This window comes from Gracilinanus agilis, chromosome 3, assembly GCF_016433145.1.
Source record: "Gracilinanus agilis isolate LMUSP501 chromosome 3, AgileGrace, whole genome shotgun sequence".
NCBI lineage: Eukaryota > Metazoa > Chordata > Mammalia > Didelphimorphia > Didelphidae > Gracilinanus > Gracilinanus agilis.
This window is the reverse complement of record NC_058132.1, coordinates 426,788,637-426,814,990: the sequence shown is the minus strand read 5'-3', so window position 1 is coordinate 426,814,990 and position 26,354 is coordinate 426,788,637. Positions and strand designations below refer to the sequence as shown.

The 26,354-nt window shown below is 36.8% G+C and overlaps 1 long non-coding RNA gene across 2 annotated transcripts in view; it reads right to left on the bottom strand.

Moving 5' to 3' along the window:
- Positions 1-23,509: 23,509 nt before the first annotated feature.
- Positions 23,510-26,354, bottom strand: part of LOC123242516 — a 36,970-nt gene continuing 34,125 nt past the window's right edge. For both annotated transcript variants that reach the window (XR_006505818.1, XR_006505819.1), the window contains exon 4: positions 23,510-23,544. This is a non-coding gene — a long non-coding RNA (uncharacterized LOC123242516). The remainder of the gene's footprint in view (positions 23,545-26,354) is intronic.

Sequence of the window (26,354 nt, the reverse complement as noted above, 5' to 3'; positions counted from 1 at the left end):
GGATTCAGACTTCATTAGTGCTTTGTTAATTATTCATTGAACAATAGTACTGTTACTATGTACAGTTCTGCTCACTTCATTCTTCATCAATTCATGTAAGTCTTTCCAGGTTTTTCTGAAATCCTCTTGTTCATGATTTCTTATAGCACAATAGTATTCCATTATAATCATATGCTATAACTTAATCAGCCATTCTCCAATTCTTTGCCCCCACAAAAAAAAGCTGCTTTAAATATTTTTGTACATATAAATCCTTTTCCTTTTAAAAAAAATCTCTTTGAGATACAGACCTAGTAATGATATTGCTGGGCCAAAAGGTACATATTGTTTTATAGCCCTTTGAACATAGGTCTGAATTACTCTCCAAAATGGATGAATTGGTTCACAACTTCTCTAACAGTTGTCTTTCCATTGATTAGAAGCAGCCAAGATTCTCAGTCATCATTGATATCTTTAGTCTTGCTTACTTACAATTAGCACTTGTAGCCAAGTCTAATATAGAAATGCTATGGCAAACTGTTTCATCACTTCAATAGTTACTCTGCTTCTCATCTTGTTAGTACCTTCTCATTTCTTTTGCACACTAACATGTACAACCTACTTCCTTTCCCTTATCTTACTTTCTTTTCTTTCTCCTGTTTTACCTCCTCATCTTTGAATACTACTTAGGTTAATACTTCTTAATTTCCTCAAATCCATCTACTTTTTCTTTTCCCCAAGTCAGTGGCAAACCAGTATTCTTCTTTAAGATAGTGTTACAGACTTTGAAAAATACAAATCATTCAATAAAATTATAGTATTAGCAAATGTATGGTTATTGCCTAAGAATTATCTTGAACATAACACAGCATCTTACTTAGGGTGTACACAAGTTTCTTATTCCTGTTTTTACATATTATTATTTTCTTACTGATTGTTCCATTTTCTGAGTAACAATAGAGGACAATAGCTTCTATTTTAAAGTCAAGTAAGTTTTGTTGTTATATAAGAACAGAAAACTTGAGAACATTTTCTATAAATATTTATACCATTTCTGTATTTGTGTTACTACTTTTCCTTTTGATGATAATAGGATTAATGTAGATTTAGAGACAAGGTCTCTAAAACCAAAGGAAAATAGAAAATTAGAGGAACTTTCTGGATGATGGGTATTTATGCCTAAATGCATTAAGGTGAGTGGCTAGAGCCTGGCTTCAAGAAACAGAACTTAGTAGTGGGTTCAGAGTCTTTTGTGTAGTACCTAGGGATGTGTGTTTGATACAATTCTATTTTAAGTTTGACAATATTATGTTTAACAAAAACTTCAACTAAGGCATAAATGACACAAATATCAAACATATCATTTACAGATATCTAGGAGCAATTGTTAGCAAATTGAAAAGAATTTGGGGTAAAAAAATCTTGATGGTATAGAATGTTGGGTTGGCTATATTTCATAAGTATTAAATGGAGAAAGAGAAAAGTCCTAGGCTCATAGGTTATCACAAAGTGATACTGACCAACTCATCTCTAATTAATGAGATTCATTTTTATGAAATGTCAAGGGGCATGTATCTTTCTTCCAAAGGAATCAAAATTCCCACAAAAGACGTGCTCACCTGTAACCTTATCTACTTGATTAGGGAATTCAATCTCTGTTCTACTGCTTACAGAAAAGGCAATTTTGTTTGATTCAATTCAACATACATTTTTGTCAAATATCAATTGTGTATCAGGCCTTATGCTAAATAACAAATAAGCCATAGTCCTCAGGTGACTTGGGGCTGGCACTGCAACTAATTGATTTCAAACCAGTTATTTATCTTCTCTGAGTCTTAGTTTTATCCATAAATAGGAAAATCATATTTGTATTGGCTAACTCATAAGGTTGTGGTGAAGAAAGTGCCGTGTAAGCATTACAGTGCTATTATATGTAAGCTATTATCAAAAAATGTAAAACTTTATATAAATATGAGCAGTTAATTCTTTCTGAGTCATTTCCCCCTTACCAAGAAGTGGTTTTTGTCCTAAGATGAACATAGCAAAAAGCTAATGTGAATCTCCCTTTTCCTTGAAATTTTCACATTAGAAACTGCTTTGCATGACTAGGTTTATTAAATGATAATGTATGTCCTTCAGTGTACCAAAATACTGTTGCTTTTTCAGTACCTTTAGGATAAGTGTTATTCATTCATAGTGAATCACAGAACTTGAAAGAAAGGATTCATCCTGTTATTTCCAAATGGAAATTTCAGTTAAATCTTTTAAATGGAAGATTTTTCTATATAATTTTAGACTCTAAATCTTCTGGAATATTGATCTTAGGATGTTTGATAAAAATATTCATTTTGTGATCATGTTAAAAGTCCAAAGTACATTTAATTTTTAATGAAGAAATCCATAAACTTAGGAAGAGAAATAAAACCAAATTTTATCCTTTGTATGATTCTTAAGCTTAAAGGATTCTAATGATGAGAATCTAAAAAGGAACTGAAAGTAGATTGCATGTGGTCATAAAGAGACTCCAGATGGATTTATTCTTGCTTTATTCTCATTCTCTGAACCTATGGTACTAGGTAATCTCTAATGTTTACTTGATAATTGATATGGACATAATTTCTGATCTATAATATCATCCTTCAATCAGAAATCCTTATTTTAGAAAGATAACAATTCAGGTAAATTTTATCAAATACCCAATTCTGACATTTCTTCTGTGGCAATTGGTCAGAAACATCAGAGTTGTGGAAACATGCAGCCAGGATGTATAGCACTTGTTTGGCTGTTTGCCACCTGCCTCTCTCAAATGCTGAGAGCAGTTCAAAGATATATGCACAAATAGATCTTGGAATGTGTGTGAGCATAAGATAAGGCAAGGCTGATCTGAAGCTTTGGCTTGTATTATACTTTTACTTACTATAGGATAAAACCTCGATTTTTAAAAAATGGTCAGGTTTGAGTCCTGGTTTAAATATTAATTAACTGAGTAACTTTGACAAATCACTTAACCTCACAGACTCATAAAATATTAATAAAATAAGTGATTTTAGAAATTATTTAGTCTAAAATCCTTTTTCCAAATAAGGAAACTAAGAGGACAAGTGACTTACCCAGTGTCACAAAACTCTCTCACCTGAGTTTTCTCATCTACATAAAGAGGTGGGGTAATAATACTTGCACTATCAGGAAAGTTCCTTATAAAATAATAAGTACCATATGAATAAATGTGAGTTGTAATTATTTTATGTAATTATAATTATATTGCATAATTATAATATTATAATATGTAATATCTTTATACTTAGTTCACATTCCTTTTCAACCAACCCTGATTCACTACATTTCCTACACTAAAATGATTTAGGACAGCCAGAGTACCCACAGAATTGAGGCAATGTTGTGTTGTGCCATGGAAAGAAGACTGGCTCTAAAAGGCACAAAATCTTGGTTTAGATCCTGACTCTGCCATGAACTACCTCTGTGAACTAGGAAAAGTCATTTAACCACTCTGGGCTGTGGTTTACTCATATGTAAGGTCACCTACATTTCTAACTGTATATTAAAGGTTTTTGGATACAATGAACATATGCTATTTTGTCCAAGGGATGTTCCTTTAGCACTCAAATAAACTATGCAGTGAGAATTGGTTTATTGACCAATGGAAGTATTCTTAAAACCTATGGATGATGTTGAATTTTCCTAATGCTATTCAACTTGAGGTATCTGATATTTTCTGTCATAAGATATATCCTTGCTCTGACTCTGCCACGTTGTGGCATGGGCAAGAGGTTGTACTACCAGATCATAAACATTTCTGAAGATTCAAAGTCTTTTTAATTTATCTGCAGGATTGAATCAAGTGCAGTGATATTAAAATATGATAGCCATATAGGCCTAATAACATAATTAGATTAATAAGTTGATGAAAAATTATAGGATTTCTGACACTGACATGCGCTAAGAGAATATGAAAGTCTGGAAGAAGGGAGGGCTTGAGGAGGAAGAGAATGAGTTTTATTTTGAATATATTGAATTTAAGACATCCTCAAGCCATGTAGTTCAAGACAGTTAATAAGCATTTGGAGTTATAAGACAGAAGATTAACAGAAAGATTGGGTTTGGATAAATAGATTTAACAATTATCATCATAGAAATAATAAATGAATCAATGGTAGCTGATAAGAACACCATGTAAGCCAGATATTATAAATTTAACTCAAAGTTAAAGGGACATCTCTTGGACAAAGGAGAGATGCCAGTGCTCAGTGAATACTGAATCTCTATGTACTCATAATGCTAAAGGTGTACATAATCTTATAAAGGAGTAAGATAAAGCCCAGAGAAAGTTTAAGTGATTTGTCAAAGGTAACTCGTAGAATAAGTTGCAAAGGCAGTAATTAAGCAGAAATCTTCTGACCAAATCTCTATTAGAAGTGAGTTCTTTTGGGAGCAGCTGGGTGTCTCAGTGGTTTGAGAACCAAGCCTAGAGATGAGAGGTCCTAGGTTCAAATCTGGCCTCAGATACTTCCTAGCCATGTGATCCTGGGGAAGTCATTTAACCCCCATTGCCTAGTCCTTACCACTCTTCTGCCTGAGATTCTAAGATGGAAGGTAAGGGTTAAAAAAAAAAAGAAGTGGGGCAGCTGGGTAGCTCAGTGGATTGAGAGCCAGGCCTAGAGATGGGAGGTCCTAGGTTCAAATCTGGCCTCAGACACTTCCCAGCTGTGTGACCTTGGGCAAGTCACTTGACCCCCATTGCCTACCCTTACCACTCTTCCACCAAGGAACTAATACACAGAAGTTAAGGGTTTAAAAATATATATATAAAAAAAAAAAAAAAAAGAAGTGAGTTCTTTGACAATTAGAAACCATTTAAGTGTAGGAAATGCCACAATAATAGTAATAGTAACAATAACATTAGCTAATATTTAGATAGAACTTGAAGACTTGTACTTTACAAATATTGTCTCTTTATTCTTGGCACTTTATAAATATTGTTATTTTGTCCTCAAAACAACTCTGGAAGGTGGATGCGATTAATGATAGCAATGATGATGATAAAATATAACATATACAGCACTTTAAGTTTGGCAAAGAGTTTTAAAATATATGTAATTTAATACTTAAAACAACACAGCATGGTAGGTATATCATTTATCGCAGTTTGCAGATGAAGAAATTAAAGCAGATAGAGTTTATTTATTTATTTTTATAAAATTTTTTCAATTTGTAAAATTTAATTTAATTAATTAATTAAGAATATTTTTACATGGTTACAAGATTCATGTTCCTTCTCTCCCCTCCTCCCACCCCATTCCCATAGCTGATATACAATTTCACTGGGTTTTACTTGTGTAAAGACCTATTTCCATATTATTGATATTTGCACTAGAGTGATCATTTAGAGTCTACACCCCCAATCATATCCCCACCTACCCGTGTGATCAGGCAATTGTTTTTCTTCTACGTTTCTCCTCCCACAGTTCTTCCTCTGACTGTGGATAGTTTTCTTTCTCATAAGTCCTTCAGAATTGTTCTGGATCATTGCATTACTGCTAGTAGAGAAGTCCATTACATTCGATTGTGCCACAGTGTATCCCTCTCTGTGTATAAGTTTCTCCTGGTTCTTAAAAGCAGATAGTGTTTAAATGAGTTGCCTATGGTCACATAACTAATGAAATGTCTAAGCTAGATTTGAACTCAAGTCTTCCTGACTCTAGACTCATGAGTACTTCAGACAAGGAATTCTGTAGACAGTAAGACTCTGTGGGAAAGGCCATGCAACAGAGCAAGAGACAGTCCCAGTCCCATACCCAGGAACTGTGATGAGAATAGAGGCTATCTGGCAGCTTTGTCACCAGTTACCCCATTTTCTTGGTAACAGATTCAGGGTGAACTAAGGAAGAGACCTTTCCCTAAGGTGGAGAGCCAGAACATGGGCTCTCTCCTACATACTGAGCAAGGAGCAAACTAAGAATGTAGCAGCAACGTGGCCCAGACTCCAAGCAGGATGTCAGTTCCAGCTTCTGGCACAGTCTGATACCTGTAGAAACCCTGCCATATGGGAGCCTGCCACTCACAATTATGCCACATAGATATCTATACATACTAGGAGGATCTATACATACAGGCTGAATTTGAACCTTACTTTCATCTGAACTGATCAAAAGTGGAAGAATATACACACATATGCACACACACATACACTCACAGGCACAGTTTGGTTACCCAAATATGTTTTATTTATTAGAGAAAGGGAAGAAGTGAGGATAGAGATTCATCCTAAGCAAAACAAACATTAAAGATATACAAAAATATAGCTCTTTTTTCAGATAGCAAAGTATGAGAATCTGAGGGAGTGCTCACAGATTGGGGAATGAGTGAGCAGGTTATAAAAGTGCTGTAAGAAATGAAGAGATAGTATCTTAGAGTCCTAGGAGTGATGTAGAGTGAAGTGAATGGAACCAGGAGAATAATTTATACTATGACAACGAAACAAACAACAAAATACTTTAAAAAAAGAATATACTTGAGTATACAATTAGGAGTGGAAAGACCTGCTTTATATATTTTATTTGAGACTAGGAGAGAGAAATCTCATCCTACCCATGAGATACATTTCTTTTTTTTTAATTTTTTAAACATTTATTAATATTCATTTTTAACATGGTTACATGATTCATGCTCCTACTTTCCACTTCACCCCCTGCTCTCCCCCCACCCATGGCCAACGCACATTTCCCCTGGTTTTAACATGTGTCCTTGATCAAGACCTATTTCCAAATTGTTAGTTGCATAGGTGTTGTAGTTTCCAGTCTACATCCCGAATCATATCCTCCTCAGCCCATGTGTTCAAGCATTTGTTTTTCTTATATGTTTCCTCTCCTGTAGTTCTTCCTCTGAATGTGGGTAGCGTTCTTTACCATAAATCCCTCAGAGCTGTCCTGTGTCATTGCTTTCTGCTGTTACAGAAGTCCACTGCATTCGATTTTACCACAGTATATCAATCTCTGTGTACAGTGTTCTGGCTCTGCTCCTTTCTCTCTGCATCAGTTCCTGGAGGTCTTTCCAGTTCACCTGGAACTCCTCTAGTTTATTATTCCTTTTAGCAAAATAGTATTCCATCACCAGCATATACCACAATTTGTTCAGCCATTCCCCAATTGAAGGACATACCCTCCTTTTCCAGTTATTTGCCACCATAAAAAGTGCAGCTATAAATATTTTCGTACAAGTCTGTTTATTTATGATCTCTTTGGGGTACAAACCCAACAATGGTATGGCTGGATCAAAGGGCAGGCATTCTTTTATAACTCTTTGAGCATAGCTCCAAATTGCCAGCCAGAATGGTTGGATCAGTTCACAGCTCCACCAGCAATGCATCAATGTCCCAATTTTGCCACATCCCCTCCAACATTCATTACTCTCCCCTTCTTTCATTTTAGCCAATCTGCTAAGTGTGAGGTAGTACCTCAGAGTTGTTTTGATTTCCATTTCTCTAATTATTAGAGATTTAGAACACTTTCTCATATGCTTATTGATACTTTCGGTTTCTTTGCCTGAAAATTGCCTATTCACGTCTCTTGCCCATTTATCAATTGGGGAATGGCTTGATTTTTTTATACAATTGATTTAACTCCTTGTATATTTGAGTAATTAGACCCCTGTCAGAGTTTTTTGTTATAAAGAATTTTTTCCCAATTTGTTGTTTCCCTTATGATTTTGACTACATTGTTTTTGTTTGTACAAAAGCTTTTTAGCTTAATATTATCAAAACCATTTAATTTACATTTTGTAATTTTCTCTAACTCTTGCTTGGTTTTAAAATCTTTCCTTTCCCAGAGATCTGACAGGTATACTATTTTGTGTTCACTTAACTTATTTATAGTTTCTCTCTTTATATTCAAGTCATTTACCCATTCTGAATTTATCTTGGTGTAGGGAATGAGATGTTGATCTAAACCTAATTTCTCCCATATTGTTTTTCAAATTTCCCAGCAGTTTTTGTCAAATAGTGGATTCATGTCCCAAAAGTTGGGCTCTTTGGATTTATCATATACTGTCTTGCTGACGTCACTTACCCCAAGTCTATTCCACTGATCTTCCCTTCTATCTCTTAGCCAGTACCATATTGTTTTGATGACTGCTGCTTTATAGTATAGTTTAATATCTGGTACTGCTAGGCCCTCTTCCTTCACATTTTTTTTCATCACTTCCCTTGATATTCTTGATCTTTTGTTATTCCAAATGAAATTTGTTATAGTTTTTCCTAATTCAGTAAAGAAGATTTTTGGTAATTTGATAGGTATGGCTCTAAATAGGTAAATTAATTTGGGTAGAATGGTCATTTTTATTATGTTAGCTCGTCCTACCCATGAACGATTAATGACTTTCCAATTGTTGAGATTCAGTTTTATTTGTTTGGAAAGTGTTTGTTTTGGTAGATAGATTCACAAGTATTTTATATTATCTAGGGTGATTTTAAATGGTGTTTCTCTTTCTAACTCTTGCTGCTCTAATGTGTTGGAAATATATAGGAATGCTGATGATTTATGTGCATTTATTTTGTATCCTGCAACTTTGCTAAAGTTGTTGATTATTTCTACAAGCTTCTTAGTTGATTCTCTAGGATTTTTTAAGTAGACCATCATATCATCTGCAAAGAGTGATAGCTTAGTTTCCTCATTGCCTATTTTGATACCCTCAATTTCTTTTTCTTCTCTAATTGCTACTGCTAGTACTATGTTGAATAAAAGAGGTGATAATGGGCATCCTTGTTTCACTCCTGATGTTATTGGGAAGGCTTCTAATTTATCCCCATTACATATAATGCTTGTTGATGGTTTTAGGTATATACTGTTTATTATTTTTAGGAAAGGTCCTTCTATTCCTATACTTTTCAGTGCTTTTAATAGGAATGGATGCTGTATTTTGTCAAAGGCTTTTTCAGCATCTATTGAGATAATCATGTGATTTTTGTTTGTTAGACTGTTGATATGTTCAATTATGTGGATGGTTTTCCTAATATTGAACCATCCTTGCATTCCTGGTATAAATCCCACCTGATCATGGTGGATGATCTTCTTAATTACTTGCTGGAGTCTCTTTGCTAATATTCTATTTAAGATTTTTGCATCTATGTTCATTAGGGAGATTGGTCTATAGTTTTCTTTCTCTCTTTTTGGTCTACCTGGCTTTGGAATCAGTACTGTATTTGTGTCATAAAAGGAATTTGGTAGGACTCTTTCTTTGCTTATCATATCAAATAATTTGTATAGTATTGGGATTAGTTGCTCTTTGAATATCTGATAGAATTCACTTGTGAATCCATCACAACTCTATATATAACTCTAGTTATATCAACTTATACCACACAGGACAACAGGGATAGCATACAACTCATTCCATTTGAAATGACTGTTCTCTACAAGCTCTTTATGTTCTAAAAGCTTTTTGTTCTATAAGGTAGGGGAAATTATCCCCTGAAATCCTCTGAAAATATCTTCATAAGGGGTTACAAAACTATGTTAACTTGAAATATATGTGTATGGGAATACAGATACCACAGCATTTTGGATAGGTTGATCTTTCTCCATGTTCTTTTGCCCCCAAAATTTGGATTCCACTATTTCTAATTGTAGGATTGTGTGTTTATCTAGCTCTTTGCCCTCACGGATTTGTTTCAACACCTGGAACAGTTGCTTGATGTTTTCTACTAGTTCCGTGCACTCAGTATCAAGTTTTGGAGAAGATGTCTTGTAGTAATTGTATAGATGCGTCAGAACCGCTTTTGAGATTGTCATGACATGCCAGAGAGACAGAATGATTGCTACAGCCATGGGTATGAAGCATATACACTCGGCTAATGTAAAGGCAAACCATTTATAACAATCATAAATTTCAATTATTTGTTGTATTAAATTTTGTACCTTTACCAGCCAAAAGTGGTATAATCCCTGCATAAAAGACCAAGCCAGTAAGGAAAGACTGCTTAACACAAATGTCATTCTTGCCAGATTCATTTTCTTTTTGTATCAGAAGACTGTAGAGTTTTTTTGTTGACTGTGCTTGCCAGATGTTATAGGGGACTTGGAAAGATGTAATATGGGAATTAGGTAGGATATAATAGGGAGGTGCAGGATATAATATGAGGCTGAAGCTAGAGTAATAACTGGTAGGATCAGGGAATAAGACAAGGCAAGGGACCCAAGGCTGGAGGTAATCAAGGGAATAGACTAGGTATCAGGGAAGTTAAGGCAATATATTGGATGAGAAAGGTTCAACGATGAAGGATGGTAGTTGAGGTGGCAGGAGAAATAAGGTAATGTCTGAATTCAGGGAGTATAACACTGAGGTAACAAGGGTTTCAAGGGAGAGGATGAATTAATCTAAGCAGACAAACAGCAGCAGGGAAATACAGTACTGGGACTTAGGTTAAAGACAAAATACTGAAGGGAAATAAACTGACCCCTTCAAGTAAAGGACACTATACAGCCAAGTTAGAATCAGCCAAGACAGATTGAAATTGACTACAGGTTTTAGTCAGTATTACAGGAAAGGACTTGTTTTGAAGCTACACTTCCTTCAAAATGGATACCCTCGGTTTCCCTCAAACTCAGAGAGTATGTGGTTTCTCTTTTCCTCTTCCTCCCTCTCTTACTAATCAACTAATGAAATAGCAAAAGGTCTTGTTTAAACAAAAAAGGGGTTTATTGTCTTCTCAGGATAGATTGTCAGGGTAAAAGGATCAAGGAAGCCCTAACAGCCGCTCAGAGAAACCTCAGGTGGGGGAAGGGAAGCAGGAATGTGAGACTGAGAAAGGATCTGCCTTTTCTCAGCTCTCAAGGTGATTTTGAAATCAAAAGGGGTTTGGAAGTTGGATATAAAGACTCAATAAATAATTTGTTGCCAGGGTAGGACTAAACTCTCACAGATTTAAACTAACTCTCTGATTCACTCTCCTATTCACTCTTTTCAGATATTCAGGTAAGGGAAATGAAGGTAGGAAATAAGGTAGGGTAGGGAGATTAAAAGGATTTATCTAAATTAACAAATCTCAAAAGAAAACCCAAAATTTAGACTAGGTTTAAATCTCAAGAAGGAGCTTCAGCTGGACCCCAGTTCCCTTCACGAGTTCCTAAGTCTAACTGACACTATCCCAAGATTCTAAAACTTTAACTGACATTAGAACTCATCAAAAGCCTGTAAAACTGTTATGCCCCCCTCTCTGTATCACAGTAATAAACAATAAGCAGTACAAAGAATCATGGTTTCACTTGCCATCTTTTTTTCCTGTTCTCCTTTGTATAGTGAAAAGTTCATGTCTGTTGATTTCATAAATTTTTCAATGTTTTTGAACCACAGTTTCTTCTGTGATGATGGTCTAGTTTCATCGAAGATTATTATTAGAGTTCTCTAGAATATTTTGGCTTTTGTACTTTTTAGTAGAGCCATTTGATATGCTATTTTCTGAGCTACTAGGTCAAATTTGTCTAGGTTTTTGGTAGCTGCTAAATTTTTGCACCTAGAAGTGATGTATTAAGCAGTTTCTACTTATTTCCATGACTGGTATACATTGACCATTAAGCCTGGGATTCTCAAGGATAATCTTTCTATTTGGCCAGTGCTATTCTTAATAATAATGATTATTATTATAATGGTTATGATTATTTCCCTGCCAGATCAGATGAACGTGGGATATTGGAATGATTATCAAGCACAGCTATTGTTCTTTTGGGGCACCTACAAAGGAAAAAATATATATACATACATATATATATATATATATATTCTCTAAAATCAAACTTTTTCTCTCTGGCATTTTAATGATATTCAAAGAGATTCAGCCCCTCCAAAATTCAGTACATGAATTCTAATCACCTAGGAGGGAAACCAAAGATTGGGAAACCAAATGGGAAAGGGGTTTAAAGACTAGGGTTGGAGATGCATAGAGAAAATAACAAAGGATATAGAGAAAGATGCAGCAGAGGCAAGTCTGAGAAAGAGTGAGCTTGTCCCTGACCTATTTATTATATTATTCACATCTTTGGGGGTTGCAAGGTATCCTCCAAACAAAGGAAGTAGCAAAAAATTTTACATAATATTACAAGTCCAATTACAAAGATAATGAAACAGCTGGTAATACAATTGTTCAGCCAGGTAGCCTGGAAGGATTTATTTGAAAGTCCTTCCTGACTAATGTAAAACCTTTCTTTTCTGAAACCCTGGTCAAAACATGATCATAAAGTAAGCCTTAGAGATTCAAAAAGACCTTTTCAGCCTGTCTGCCAGCTGCAGCCTCATTTCTTTGAAAGTACAGTTTCTAACCTCACACAAATTGAAAGATTCAATATTTATTAATCATGTGAAATATTACAAATATATCCAGATAAGTCTGATCCATGAACACTTTGCTCATTGGCATCAACTTTTGAATACATTTTTAATACTTTCCTGATTTGTTATTACTGAAACCCATCAATATTTTATACATAAATATACATATACATAACATATGATATGATATAATCTTGATGATAAGGAAAAAGACATACAAAAATATTTATAGCCGCACTCTTTGTGGTGACAAAAAATTGGAAAATGAGGGAATGCCCTTCGACTGGGGAATGGCTGAACAAATTGTGGTGGAATGGAACTATGCTGAAAGGAATAATGAACTGGAGGAATTCCATGTGAACTGGAATGACCTCCAGGAATTGATACAAAGTGAAAGGAGCAGAACCAGGAGAACATTATACCCAGAGACAGATACACTGTGGCACAATCAAATGTAATGGACTTCTCTACTAGCAGCAATGCAATGATCCAGGACAATCCTGAGGGACTTAGAGAAAGAACACTATTCACATCCAAAGAAAGAACTGTGGGAGTAGAAACATAGAAGAAAAATTTGCTTTGCTAATAATAAATCTATAATATAGGATATCCCTTTTCTACTAATTTAGTAACCATGTCAACAAAAAGAAATATCATTGGTTTGGCATGAATTGTTCTTGTGTTTTATCTTTAACAGCAATTTTATTTATATCTTTAGCTTTTATGTCTTTTATTTATGTCGCACTGATTTCCAGTTATTTTGCATCCCAGTTAACACTGTCAACCTTCCTTTTTACAAAGAAAAATGGTCAATAAAAAACTAGTCAATGAAGTGACCACATCTGAAACTATGTTCAACTTCCTATAGTTATGGCTGCCATTTCCCAATGGGAAGGAGGAAAAGAGGGAGCTTCTCCTTTATTTCCTCTTAGTCCAAGATTGGTTTTGCAGTAGTTGGCTTAATTTTCATTTTCCTTTCATTTTTTATTACTATGATTATTATGTAAATATTTTTCTAGCTTCCTGTTACTTTGTACTCTTAATGTTTTATGGAGCCACCTTAATGCATTCTGGAAATTTTCCTACTATACTTCCCTAAATATCCCAGTCTCCTAGTCTCTTGCTTTCCACTTCCTGCTTTGGTAACATTAGTCAAATTAGAATTATTATTCTTGGAATGAACATAGCAGCCAAATGTTATATGATTCCATTCACCATGACTTCATTTTCTAGTTCAAACCATTATTTCCTAGAAACTATATTATATATGTTGTCTTCTCTGTTAGAATGTAGTGGGATATATTGGATTTAAACCCCAAAGAGATAATAAGGGAAAAGACTTGTACAAAAATGTTTATAGCCACACTCTTTGTGGTGGCAAAAAATTGGAAAATGAGGGGATGTCCTTTGATTGGGAAACGGCTGAACAAATTGTGGTATCTGTTGGTGATAGAATACTATTGTGCTAAAAGGAATAATGAGTTGGAGGAATTCCATGTGAACCGGAATGACCTCTATTATAGGAAATTTATAGATAAGACTTATTATAATGAGTAAAGAAGCAGACCAAGCAAAAGCTGGCTGAAGCTGAGAACATTCCAAACCCAGAATGTTGGCAGAGGTTTGTCCACAGAGACTTGTAAGAGATGACAGATTTTCCCTGGAGGTGTGAGGAGTAGTGTTGGATGCTGTGGCTACTGTTCAGCTAACCTGTGGACTATTTGGGATCTTGGAAAGAGGAGCTAATCTTTAATACACTAAGGGATCTTCAATCAAGATCTAGGTTGAGTTGGGTGCTTCTATGAGTTGGTGGACAACTCCAGAAAGCCTTATACTTCCTAGCCTTTTTGGATAACTTGCTGTTTTCCCGAAGTGTTCCTGTGACCTAATTTCATCGTGATACCATCCTGGGACATGCTCTGTGAGATTCTCATTTTTCCTCTGCCTTGTCAGCCCTACCTAAGCTGGCTGCTTATAGATAGAGTAGAGTAGACAGTTGGCCATAGACTTAAGGTGTCAGTGGATCCTCACATCTCCCTACCTGTCCTTGTTAAACATTAAACCAACCTTTTTAATAAACTTCCTGGTAGTCTCCTTTCCAGTCTCTGTGGACAAACCTCTGCCAACATTCTGGGTATGGAATGTTCTTAGCTTCAGCCAGCTTTTGCTTGGTCTGCTTCTTTATTCACTATAATAAGTCTTATCTATAAATTTCCTATAACACCTCCTAAAGTTGATGCAGAATGAAAGGAGCAGAACCTGGAGAACCTTATACACAGAGACTTATACACTGTGGCACAATCAAATGTAATGGACTCTTCTACTAGCAACAATGCAATGATCCAGGACAATTCTGAAGGACTTATGAGAAAGAACACTATTTACATCCAGAGAAAGAACTGTGGAAGTAGAAACACAGAAGAAAAACAACTGCTTGATCACATGTGTTGATGGGGATATGATTGGGGATGTAGACTCTATGTGATCACTCTAATGCACATAATAATAATATGGAAATAGATCTTGATCAATGACACATGTAAAACCCAGTGGAATTGCTTGTTGTCTACGGGAGAGGGATGTAATGTTGGTGGGTTTAGGGGATTGGATTAGATGTTTCATATAGGGCCAGGATCAGAAGCTTAAACTGTTTTGGGAAGGCCAACAGAAGTAGTGTCAGTAAGGTTGAATATGGGATGATAGGCAGAGGTAACAAATATAGATCAATATATAATAGGGATGTTTTGGTTTATTATAACAAGGAAAGGTGGAAAAGGGAATTTGAATAACCTAAACTAATATTCACTACCTAAACCTCCCACAGATCTAAAGTTGTTCACTCATGGAAGCCTTCACAGAGATTTGAGCTACTCCGATCCTTACCTATCTGTCTAAAGACCCAGTCCCTAATATAGATAAAACTACACTAACCCCAAACCCCCTCCTTGATGGTAATAGAGGTAGTGAGTTAGGGAAGTTAGGCAGGACAGGGCCCAGGAAGAGGTTCTGGATCCAGAAGGACCCCAAATGTAATTAACAAGTGGGAAACAGGGGCCTTAAGCTGGAAACAAGGCTAGCAGCAGGATAGTGCTGGTTGTAAGGATGGAGTGAGCAACTTCGGTTGGGCTTGTAACTTGTTTATGAATGTACAAGGATCCAACCCTGGGAACTGAGTGCCCAGTGAAACCTCACTGCTTGCCACCAGGCTTCCTTAAGATATTAGGAAGCCGGCCCCTTCCTGCTGAGGAAATAGGCTCATTGGTTAGTGGCAGGCTCACAGGAAGTGGATGTAGAACTTCCTGCCCCTCAGCAATGGAGTGTGTTCCAGCCCTAACTGCTCAGAATCCCTCCTCTTAGCCTTTGATGGTAGAGAAATAACTACAGGATTCACTGGTCAAGGCTATGAGATTTATTGATAACTGGGTAAGGAACAAGGAAATGATAAGAGGGCTTGGAATACTAAGATCTGTTGTTGAAGATTATGTGACTAAAGCTTGTAGAGATCCTCAGAAGGACTAGGCTGACCAAGGGCAGGCAGCCCCCAATCAGTGAAGCGGTCTCTGATTAGGAACTAAAGTTGATCTTTGGGTTAATCTTGCTGGTGATGTTAATAATAATATTGTGTTGCTCTAGAACAGGGGTCTGCAATGTATGGCTCTTTCTGCAGGAGCCATAAAGACAATTTTTTTTCAGGCACTGTTACAGGAGCTCGTGCTGTGAGCATTCTACGGCTCTCACAAAATTACATTTTAAAAAAAATGTGGCGTTTATGGCTCTCATGTCCAAAAAGGTTGTCAACCCCTGCTCTAGAAGATTGAGTCTTAAAATCCTAAGCTATCCTAGGCCTACCCAAGTTCTCACTCCCACCACCTATTTCACTCCCACCACCCAGGCCCAGGGATTAAGGGGGTAAATGAGTGGTCTGGGTGAAGTCAGGTCAGGAAAAGAACCCAGCCCTGGGTTTCCAGGGCTTTTTATACTCATGGTCCACTGGCAGTTGATATCTGCCCAGTGGCTCATGCCAACTTCAACATTCCATCCAGGGCAACTGACAGGTTTGCCCTAAGCCAACATGGCAATGTTAAAAACCTATATTACACAAACCTATTTCTCACAGACAGATGGCCCAGATGGTTCAGAATCACACCAAGAAGCTCAGTAGATGTATCAATCAGTCAGCAGGAAAACAGGTAGATGGAAAAACAAGGTAGAAAATAGCCACAGGGAAATAGCCAATCTCTTCAGGTCAAACCCCAGAGAGAAGGCTCAGCCCCAAACCCAGTAACTGTCTCTCCTCTTCCACATCCACATTCTAGAATCTCTTCCTGTCTCTCCATCTGTTCTGCAGATCTTGCTCATATGCTCAAATCTTCTCTGTCCTTATAACAGGAGTGGGAGGAGGGGAGGGAAAGAACATGAGTAATGTAACCATGGAAAAAGATTCTAAATTAATAATTAATTAAAGATTTTCAAATCACAATAAAAGTCTGACCTGTATAGCAATATGTGTGTGTGTGTATGTATAATAATCTTGAGCTACTTTTCTTACCAGAACTCTTCAACATATAAATGGAATAATAGGATTATTAAGTGAAAATTACTTCTAATTTTAGATTATGTATTTGCATATAACTGTCATTAACCACTTATTTTGATTTATATTGATTCATAAACTGTTCTATTGACTTTTCTTATGTCAACATGGAATCTAGAAGCCCCCAAATTTGTAGCCTGGTAAGATTCAATGACCCCCAATTTAGTTAATTTGAAGGTTAAAGCCTCAAGTTTGACCCTGACACATGAGAGTTTCTCCCTGAGGGAAAGTCCAGTTCAGAAATCTCAGACTAACAATAGAATTTAAAGTAGTTCAAGTGAGGATGGCTAATCCCATCAGGAGTTAAGTATCTCTTTTGTCCCAATGGTTTCTCCCCTTAGGTCAAAGTCCTTTACCAAGGTGGCCCAGCCTTGGCTGGATCTTTCCCTTTTGTGTCCATTGTAAAGCATCAGCCCCTTACTGTTATTCCTGTCTGAGACTCCTTATTTTCCTTTGTTACCATTGTAAAGTCATTCAATTATCCCTCTCATCCTCAGCCCCCATGTTCCTCTAGAAAGGTATTTAACTTCCCACTTTAATGGCTCCTCAGAGTTGTCAATCTAGTGAAGTTGGCTCTCCCTGGGATCAGTGACCAGAGCAACCAGAGTTCTAATCCTTGGAGCTCTGTGTGGAGACCTAATTTAGCATGGAACTACTTTCCTTAAAGAGTGCTTTTTTCTGACTATTTAATAGTTCTGTGTTTTTTCCTAGTTAACATTTTTAATAATGAATAAATTTAAGGATTTTGTACATAAAGTAATAACAGTTGCAAAACTATAAAGCAGCTTCCCAACAAGTCTATAGTCACACCTAACCAGGCCAACTGAGAGCCCATCAATAGTTCCTCTGGCTGTTCTTTGAATTCCCAAGTTCCTATGTCCTTAAAAATAGTCAATATCTGTCAACACTACAGTTCTTCTGCCTTCCATCCCATCCTAGCCCATTTCCAAACCATTCCCTTCACCTCTTTCCTCCAACTCTAGTAAGTCTTTAAAAAAATTTTTTTTTTAAATTTAGAATTTTTCCATGATTCCATGATTCATGATTTCCCTCACCCCTGCTCTTTCCTCCCTCCTCCCGAAGGTGACAAGTAGTTCCACTGGGTTATACATGCACCATTGTTCAAAATCTATTTCCATGTTATTCATATTTAGAGTAGAGTGATCTTCTAACATCAAAACTCTAATCATATCCATTTCAAACTACATGTTCAATCATATGTTTTTCTTCTGCATTTCTGTTCCCACAATTCTTTCTCTGGATGTAGATAGCATTCTTTCTTCTAAATTCCTCTGGATTGTCCTCGGTCATTGCAGTGCTGCTGGTAGAAAAGTCTATTACATTTGATTGTGCCATAATGTCTCTGTGTACAGTGTTCTCCTGGTTCTGCTTACTTCAATTCATCCAAACAGGGCCCTGGCAATTTTACCATTGCAAACAAAATTTTACTTCTTGCTTTCCCCACGTGTCTGGATTTACTTAGCTACGTCTTGGGTGGTGTATAAGCACTACACCAGGGCTGTCCTGCTGGTCTGCTATAGGGAGACCAGCAGCTGTTTGGTCCAGATGCCTTCTGTGCTGGCTCTTGTTGGGTTCCACCTTCTTCCACTGTGGACCCATGTTGGGCTATACTTCTCCTTCTGCCACTTGCGCTTGATCATGCCCAAGTTTCAAACTGGTACTCTTTTCCTACCCCAAGTGAAATGGGCCCTCTTTGATGTCCCTCCATGGTGCTCTGGGCTGCAACCCTGTTTCTCCTATTTTCTATTAGTTCTGTCACTCTAGGATTTGTTTTGAGACAGTGAAGATGGAATTAATTCTCCCCAGCCTACTTTTAGATTTAATCATCAGAAGTGTATACACCCCCACTTTACATTTAAGTGGGGCAAGGTCCACAACCCACATGATAAAGTGGATGACAACTCAGAAACAACTGACTGCTACCTGGGCAGTCCTAAGAAAATTCTAAAACTACAGTTGGTTCCCATAAAGTGGGGGAAGGCATAGGAAGTGACACAAAGAAGGGTCTTTAAAAGTGGCAAAAACTTCCTGTGAGCAGCTCTTTCTCCTTTGAACTTGGCCTTGGAGGAGCTCTGGCTTGGGAGCCTCGAACTGCTTTTGTTAAGACTGCTCTTGAATCTTCTCTTTGGACCACCATGTGGGTGAGTGAAAAAGTTGACCTTCCTTTCCTGACTGCCAGAGAAATTAACACCAGATAGGCAGGCCATGTGGGTGATACCTAATTTACCTCTGGGCCCTCTGGCTGGGCTTCTGGAGCCCTGCTGAAGCAAAGCCAGGCACTGGAGCAAATATTTAGCTCATTAAGCTAGATTTCTTACTCTCCCCCTTTCCCATTTCTCTACCTTACTCTTTTCCTCTATTTTGTAAATAAATACTGCTATAAAGTCATTTTGACTTGAGATATATTAATTTTGATGACCACATTTCTCTTACAAGACTTTTGTGTGTGTGTGTGTGTGTGTGTGTGTGTGTGCTTGGAGGTAGATTTGATAAGTTTGGAGGTCACATTACTCCCAGAAGCAGCAATCTGGTAGCTCTGTATTTGGAAGTAATTGTCAGGGATGTATTCAAAATCCAAAAATTTAGGAGCAGAACTTGGAGAGGAATGAAGATGTGTTGGTCTGGGCTTCCCCACAAAATGAAGTTTTTCGTGAAATTCACTAATAGGAGGAGTCCATTTTGGTTTAGCAACATTCCAAGATGAGATAGAGCTAGAAGTGTGTAAGAAATGCAAAGATGATAATTTTTTTCTCTTTCTTGATGAACTCTTGTTTCACACACAAGTATTTTATTAAGCAGAATATTTTGTTACTGGCATATGGTGAGTTGAGAAGTGTAGTAAAGAAATTAGGAAATATATTGATTAGGTATTGATAAGATAAGAACTTTAAAAAGGTACCTCTAAGGATGCAGGCAAGGCAGAGTGATGTGCATGAGATCAGAACTTGAAGGAGGGAATCAAACAAAAGATTCTGTCAGTTGCTCAGAGCTTCTGGGAGTTACTGACTGGCTGGCTTTCTCTCTCTCTCTCTCTCTCTCTCTCTCTCTCTCTCTCTGGTTTCTGGTGAAGATAGACATCCCAGCTCTTGCTCTTTGCTGTGTAGAGGAGAGAGAGAACTCTAAACTGACTGAAAAGGTTTTCATACGCTTTTTACCTTTTTATCATGAGAATTCATCTTGGAGAAAGAAATTGGCATATCTGCTTTAGTGGAGAATGGCTTTGAGAAGAAGAAAGATTGAAGGCCTGTTTGTCTAGACTCTGGCCAGCCAGTCTCAGCCATATTAGACTGCTTGACTCTTTGGGACATATTTAATAATATTCAGTTAAATTTAATAAGGATTATATTTAGATTGTAGTCAGATAGCATTTTGGGTATTTTTTAGTAAGTGCTAGGCAGTTTCAGAGTAGCTGGAAGACACAGAATAGTTTGCTGTGAGGCAACCATGGAGGGTGGTTGGATATAGTTCTCTGATAATGTTAAGACTTTCCTTGTTACTAATCCTTATAATTATATTTGTTAAATATAAATAATAGATTTTTTATAAATAGATAATCTCCAAGTAATTTACATGCTGGCCTGGTGAAGGGAAGTCACTCCTGGCTTTCCTTCTGAGGGGAGAGCTGAAAGATACTTTTGTGAACATCAACAAAGTATTTTTACTACAGCGTCCTACTCAACAATACCAATAATATCCTCCATATTTCATAAGGAAGCAGAAGACAAGATCACCTCCCTTGAATAGTTTATTTTCACATAAATAGTGTGACCTAGGGGAGAGCATATTCATCTTAGAGTCAGAAAGACCTGGTTTTGAGGCCTGCCTCTGAGTGTCCTTTGGCAAATCACTTAAAACTCTTTGATATCTGATTTCCTTAACTGTAAAATTACAATGATATCATCAACTCCATAGCATTATTTATAAGGATCAAATAAAAATATCTTTGTTAAGTGTTTTACCATCTTTGAAATATTATTGTGATATCCTCATGCCAGCAACTATGTTGTGAACATAGTTTTTTGTTTTAGAAGTCTTAAACCATAAAGCCATTTTCCCTTAGACTAAAGTAAATTTATAGCTGGAATTCTTATAGAATCTTAGACATAGAAGATATATCTTGGTTATAGGAGATGTTTTGGATTTTAGAGTTGTGAAGATAGGATTAATTCTCCCCTTGTCTCTTTTTAGTTAATCAAATCAAGAATTTAATGTACCCCTACTTATCATTAAGTAGGAGAGTTCATGAGTCACTCACACCTCCAAAAGCCACTGCCCCTCCCCTTGGGCAGTGCTAGGCAAATGGAAAGACTGCCATTGGTTTTTGTGAAGAAGTGGGGGTGACAGGAAGTGACAGGAAGTGATGTGGGAAAAAAAGCATAAAAGAAGAGATCAGCATGGGCTAGGATTCATTTCTCTTCTTGTGTTCAGAGAGATTGGTTCTGGAGATTCCTTTCCTGGCTTGAAAGAGACTTTTCCCTGGATCCTGTGTTGGCTTGCTGGATGAGTGGCTGAGATGGCTTTGGAGGCTTTTGGAGATGGCTGTGTTAGTGGAACCTTGATTGAAGACACCGCTGGAACTTCTGGCTGAGGATTACTGGGAAATCCACATGGAGACAGAGTCTTGGGGAAGTCCCTGCATGGGCCGAGCTGGACTTCACCAGAGAAAGGCTGGTAGGCTTGTTAGGAATCTGTTTCTTTATCTACATTTACACTTTCACTTTCCCCCCCCTTTGTAAATAAATGCTGCTAAAAGTCATTTTGACTTAAGCTATAATATTTTAAAATCAGCAACCACAATATTACTTTATAACTCATATTTAGCATAAAGCCTAAATTTAAACCCTTACAGAGTACATATTCTGTATTATTCATAGATAGGGACTTATTGTATAATATGCTATATTATTATTTTTTGCTATTCCATATTTATAAGCCCCTAGAAGGAAAGGACTTTTCGTACAGTATCTATAATAATTTGTATAATATCTATAATCAATAAATATTTATTAATCATTTTATCAAAAATGGCTTATTAAATACCCCAACATATGTCTAGGAACTAGGGATTAAAATTCAAAAGCAAAATAGTCCCTGCCCTAGAGGCCCTTACATTCTACTAGAGGGTTTATGGAATAGTCACAGATAAATAAATGTAGATTGTTATCACAACAGAATGATTTGGATGTGAATCTAACAACTAGAGGAATTAGAAAAGAACTTTAGAAGGGTGTAACACTTGACTTGTATTACAATTTACCATGTAAATGGAACCAAGGGCTTCAAGCAGTACAGGAAAAAAGAAGTATCACTTCTTGGGGACAATCTCCTGCAATGATGTGAAGAAAAAATGGCATATCCTTTATAATAAATAGCAAATAAATAAATTTTACTGGTGTCAAGAGTGATGAAGGGGTAAAATTCCATTTTAGTAATCAACCTAGAAAGTAGGCTGGAGTTAGATTATGAAATAATTTAAAGAACAGACAAAACACTTCATATTTTGAGCTATTGATAATCATATTGGCACTTTGGAAACATCAGTTTGGTAGCTCTGGGTGGAGGATGGGTTGGAGGGGTGAGATTTTTTTATTAATTGGTATTAAGAGACTATTGCAATAATCCAGGTGATGAAGATAAATGAAGAAGAAGATGAAGACCCGAACTTTGCTGGCTGTGTTGTGAATAGAGAAAGGAGATGAGTATGAAAGATGCTAAAGAAACTGAATCGACAAAACTTGACAACTAATTGGAAATGGGGAATGAAGGAGAACGAAGAGGAGCTAACACTAACTTCTACTGGAAGCATGGCATTACCCATTCTTGAGGTCTTTTTATCACCTCCAGATAATTTGATAATAATGATAATGACTGTTTAGTTAATAAAAAAGAAGCGGACACGTCTTTCTATTAGCTCATGATACTGCTGCTGCATCTCTTGAAGCATGGATTTTATTATATATACTTCAAGACTCACTTCACACAAAAGAACCCCCCCCCCAAAACTTTGCATTTGTGCAGACACACAAATTATGTCATATCAGAACACAAAGATTCTCAATAGCTTCCAAATAGAACAAGGCTAAGGTTGAACTTCGGGGCTGGGTCCGTATCAGAAAGCTGTGATGGGGAATATTTTCTCTGGCGTAAAATGCCCCTCCTGGAGGAATTTATGACCTTTAGTGTCTGAACTACTTTTGAAACAAAAACAGTTGTATTTCTGACCAAAGGAGAGAATGTTAACCTGTTAACTGCTGGATTTCTAGGAGCTTAACACTTTTCATTAAGGAAAGGTGTGGATCAGAAAAGGAGTTAAGAAAGGAGTCTCAGATTTTTATCTATTTGAGACTGTTTCTCTTATTGGCTTCCCACAACCCATGAAGTATGAATCAGACTTTCTTTGTCTCGCATTAGCAAAATTCTACTTAACACTTTGTAAGCCATCAAGTAAGAGAATTCACAAGTCACTTACTTGGAGAAGGCCACCCTTTTAGTCCACTCAATCAGAAACTTGTGAATCCTTTGATAAGAGTTGATACCTTCAGAGGGTGAGAAGTGGATCCCACAGACACTACTTCCTGGGCTGTGCTAGGCAATTTGGAAACTGTGAATGACCCCTGTGAAGAATGGAAGGGAAAAAAAGTGATTATTAAGGTCCTGATCTTCTTTGGCTTGTTGTTGTCTTCTGTTGTCTTTGTCTTTGTCTTGAATCTTCAGCTTGGAGCTTCAGCTGGTGACCTGTCTCTTGGAAGTGACTCTGGACTTGGACCTTGGCTTCAACTTGGGACCTTGGCTTGGACTGTTTCTTAGGTGAGTGAGTAGCTGGTTTTCCTTTCATGGTTTCTGGAGAGATTAGTTGTGGAGAGGCCTTCCCCTCTTGGAGGAGACTGTGTAGGTGGAACATCGGTCCTTTGGTAGAAGGTTAACAAGCACTGATAGCCTAGACATCTTCTCTACCCACTTTTTGTATTTCTCTACTTGCACTCTTTCCACCTTCTTGTAAATAAAGCTACTAAAAGTCATTTTGGCTTGAGCTATATTATTTTTAAATTAGTGACCACAATATTAATTTAGGATTCTCACGTATTTAGTCAACCCCTAAATTTAATTCCTTACGTATCCTTATTAGAATCAGGCAACTAGGAGGTTGAGTGGGGCTAGAGGAAAAGATAATCAGTTCTATTTTAACATATTGGATTTGTGATGTCTGTGGAACAATCTGGTGATGTCCAGCAGACATCTCAGTATACATAATCTCTTTATAGATAGCTGGAATTCAACAAATGTTTAATGATAATAATAATATGGTATAAATGTTACTCTTAAGAGTTTTAGAAAAATCTATAATTAAAAAGTAGTTATTTAAATTTGATACCCATCTCAAAAATTATTGAAAGACATGGAGACAATTCATTTATATAAACTCATTGCTATTGGCAACAAATATTTCATTAAGTCTTAATCACATGTTTGTAAGAAGTTGTTTGGGGATTATAGGCATAAATTTTAAGTTAAAATGTAAATGATGTTAGGAAAGAAATTCCCTGAGTACCTCATATTACAATATTTTCTCTTTACTCTGAGCATAGTTAACTCTTATTGTTTGAAATAATCATGTGTCAGGCAGCATATATCAACTAGATACTCAGTTAAATAGCATTTATTAGCACCTTCCATATGCCAGACGCTATGCTAGGCACTAGAGATATAAAGAAAGATAAAAAACAATTCCTGCTTATAGTTGAATAAGAGAAGACAACATGAGAATGGCTGTTCAAACAAGACACATATGGGATAAACAGGGTCCTGTAGAAAGAGAGATGTTAGCCAAGATGTGAAGTAAGCCAACAAAGATAATATATGGAATTGAGGAGGGAGAACATTACAAGTATGAAGGACAACAAATGAAAAATGTTTAGATTGGAGAGACAGAGTGCCATGTGGAAAGAACTGCCAGGAAACCAATGTCACTGGATTGCAGAGTGCTCAGAGGAAGAGTAAGGTATAAGAAGATTAGAAAGATAGAAAAGGATCAGGGAACAAAGAGCTTTGAACACCAAGTTTTCTATTCAATTTTTTTTATTATTTTGTATTCAGTCCTGAAGGTGATAGGGAATCATGGGAATATGAAGATGATTTGATCTGAGTTATGTTTTGGGAAGATCAGTTTGATAGTTGAGTCATATAGACTGGCTGAATTGATACTTGAGGCAAAGAAGCCAACCAGCTGGCTAGTGTATATAAATCTAGGCATGAGGTGATAAGTCCCTGCACCACGTTGGTGGCCAAGTTGGTGACCATGTTAGAGAAGGGAAGGAAGGATACGTGAAAAATATTATAAAGGTGCAAATGACAAAACTTAACTACTGTTTGAGTACAGGGACTGACACAGAGAGAGAAGTGAAAGATGAAACCTAGGTTTCAAGTCTGAGTTACTAAGAAGAAGGGTAGATTTTTTGAAAATCAGTAAGACATGGGTATGTTCATATGCAGGAGAGAAGCAGCCAATAAACAGAGCAATCTAATATTAGTAACAAAGTAGGGACAATAATGGGGGGGGTAACCTTTTGGTTAACATTCGTACACATTATTTGCCCTGGCAAAGAGAAAGGATATCTCTTCATGTGAAAGTAGAGTGAAGAGGGAGATAGGGAAGGTGGCATCTGAGTGATGTGAGATGAGAAAGGGGGTAGAAGTGGGAACTCTCAGTGACTGACCTCAATTTTTTCACTGAAATGTGAGGCAGAATTCTCAGATGAAAGAGTAGATGTGGAAGAATCATGGGAGTCTTGAAGAGGAATGAAAAGGTTTATCAAAGCTTTTGTGATTAACAGAATAATGAATAAAACCTGGAAGTGTTAAAGTTTACTCATCACAGTAAAGGTCCAGTTGAGACTATGTAAGAAACTTGTAGTGAACCCAGTCATCATGGTTTCATGATTTTCTATAGTTTTGCTTAGCAGCAGGAGATGATGAGAATAATCCAACACTCAGATTTTCTATAGTTTTGCTTAGCATACAGGAGATGATGAGAATAATCCAACACTCAGATTTGGAAAAGCAAGATGTTCTATTGAATAAAGGGGCAAAGGATTTAAGAATATTGTAAGATGTAAATTTAAAGCTGAACTGACAATTAGGGGGTCCAAATGGGGAAGATAACGGAATGTAGTCAGTGCAGTGGAAATGACAGGAATTAAGGATTAAGGGTCACAGTAAGGACAAAAAAATTGAGGGAGTGGCAAGACAGAGAGAGAAGTGAAACAGCAACAGATTATGATTAGATAAAGAAATTTCGGAATTTATGAGCATGGATGTGGAAAACTTGTGGATGATGACAGAATAATCTTTTTCTCTGTGATAGCTATGGTGGGATGGAGAAGTAGAATAAATAAATTCAGGAATTGGGAAATTGGGTATTTGAGTG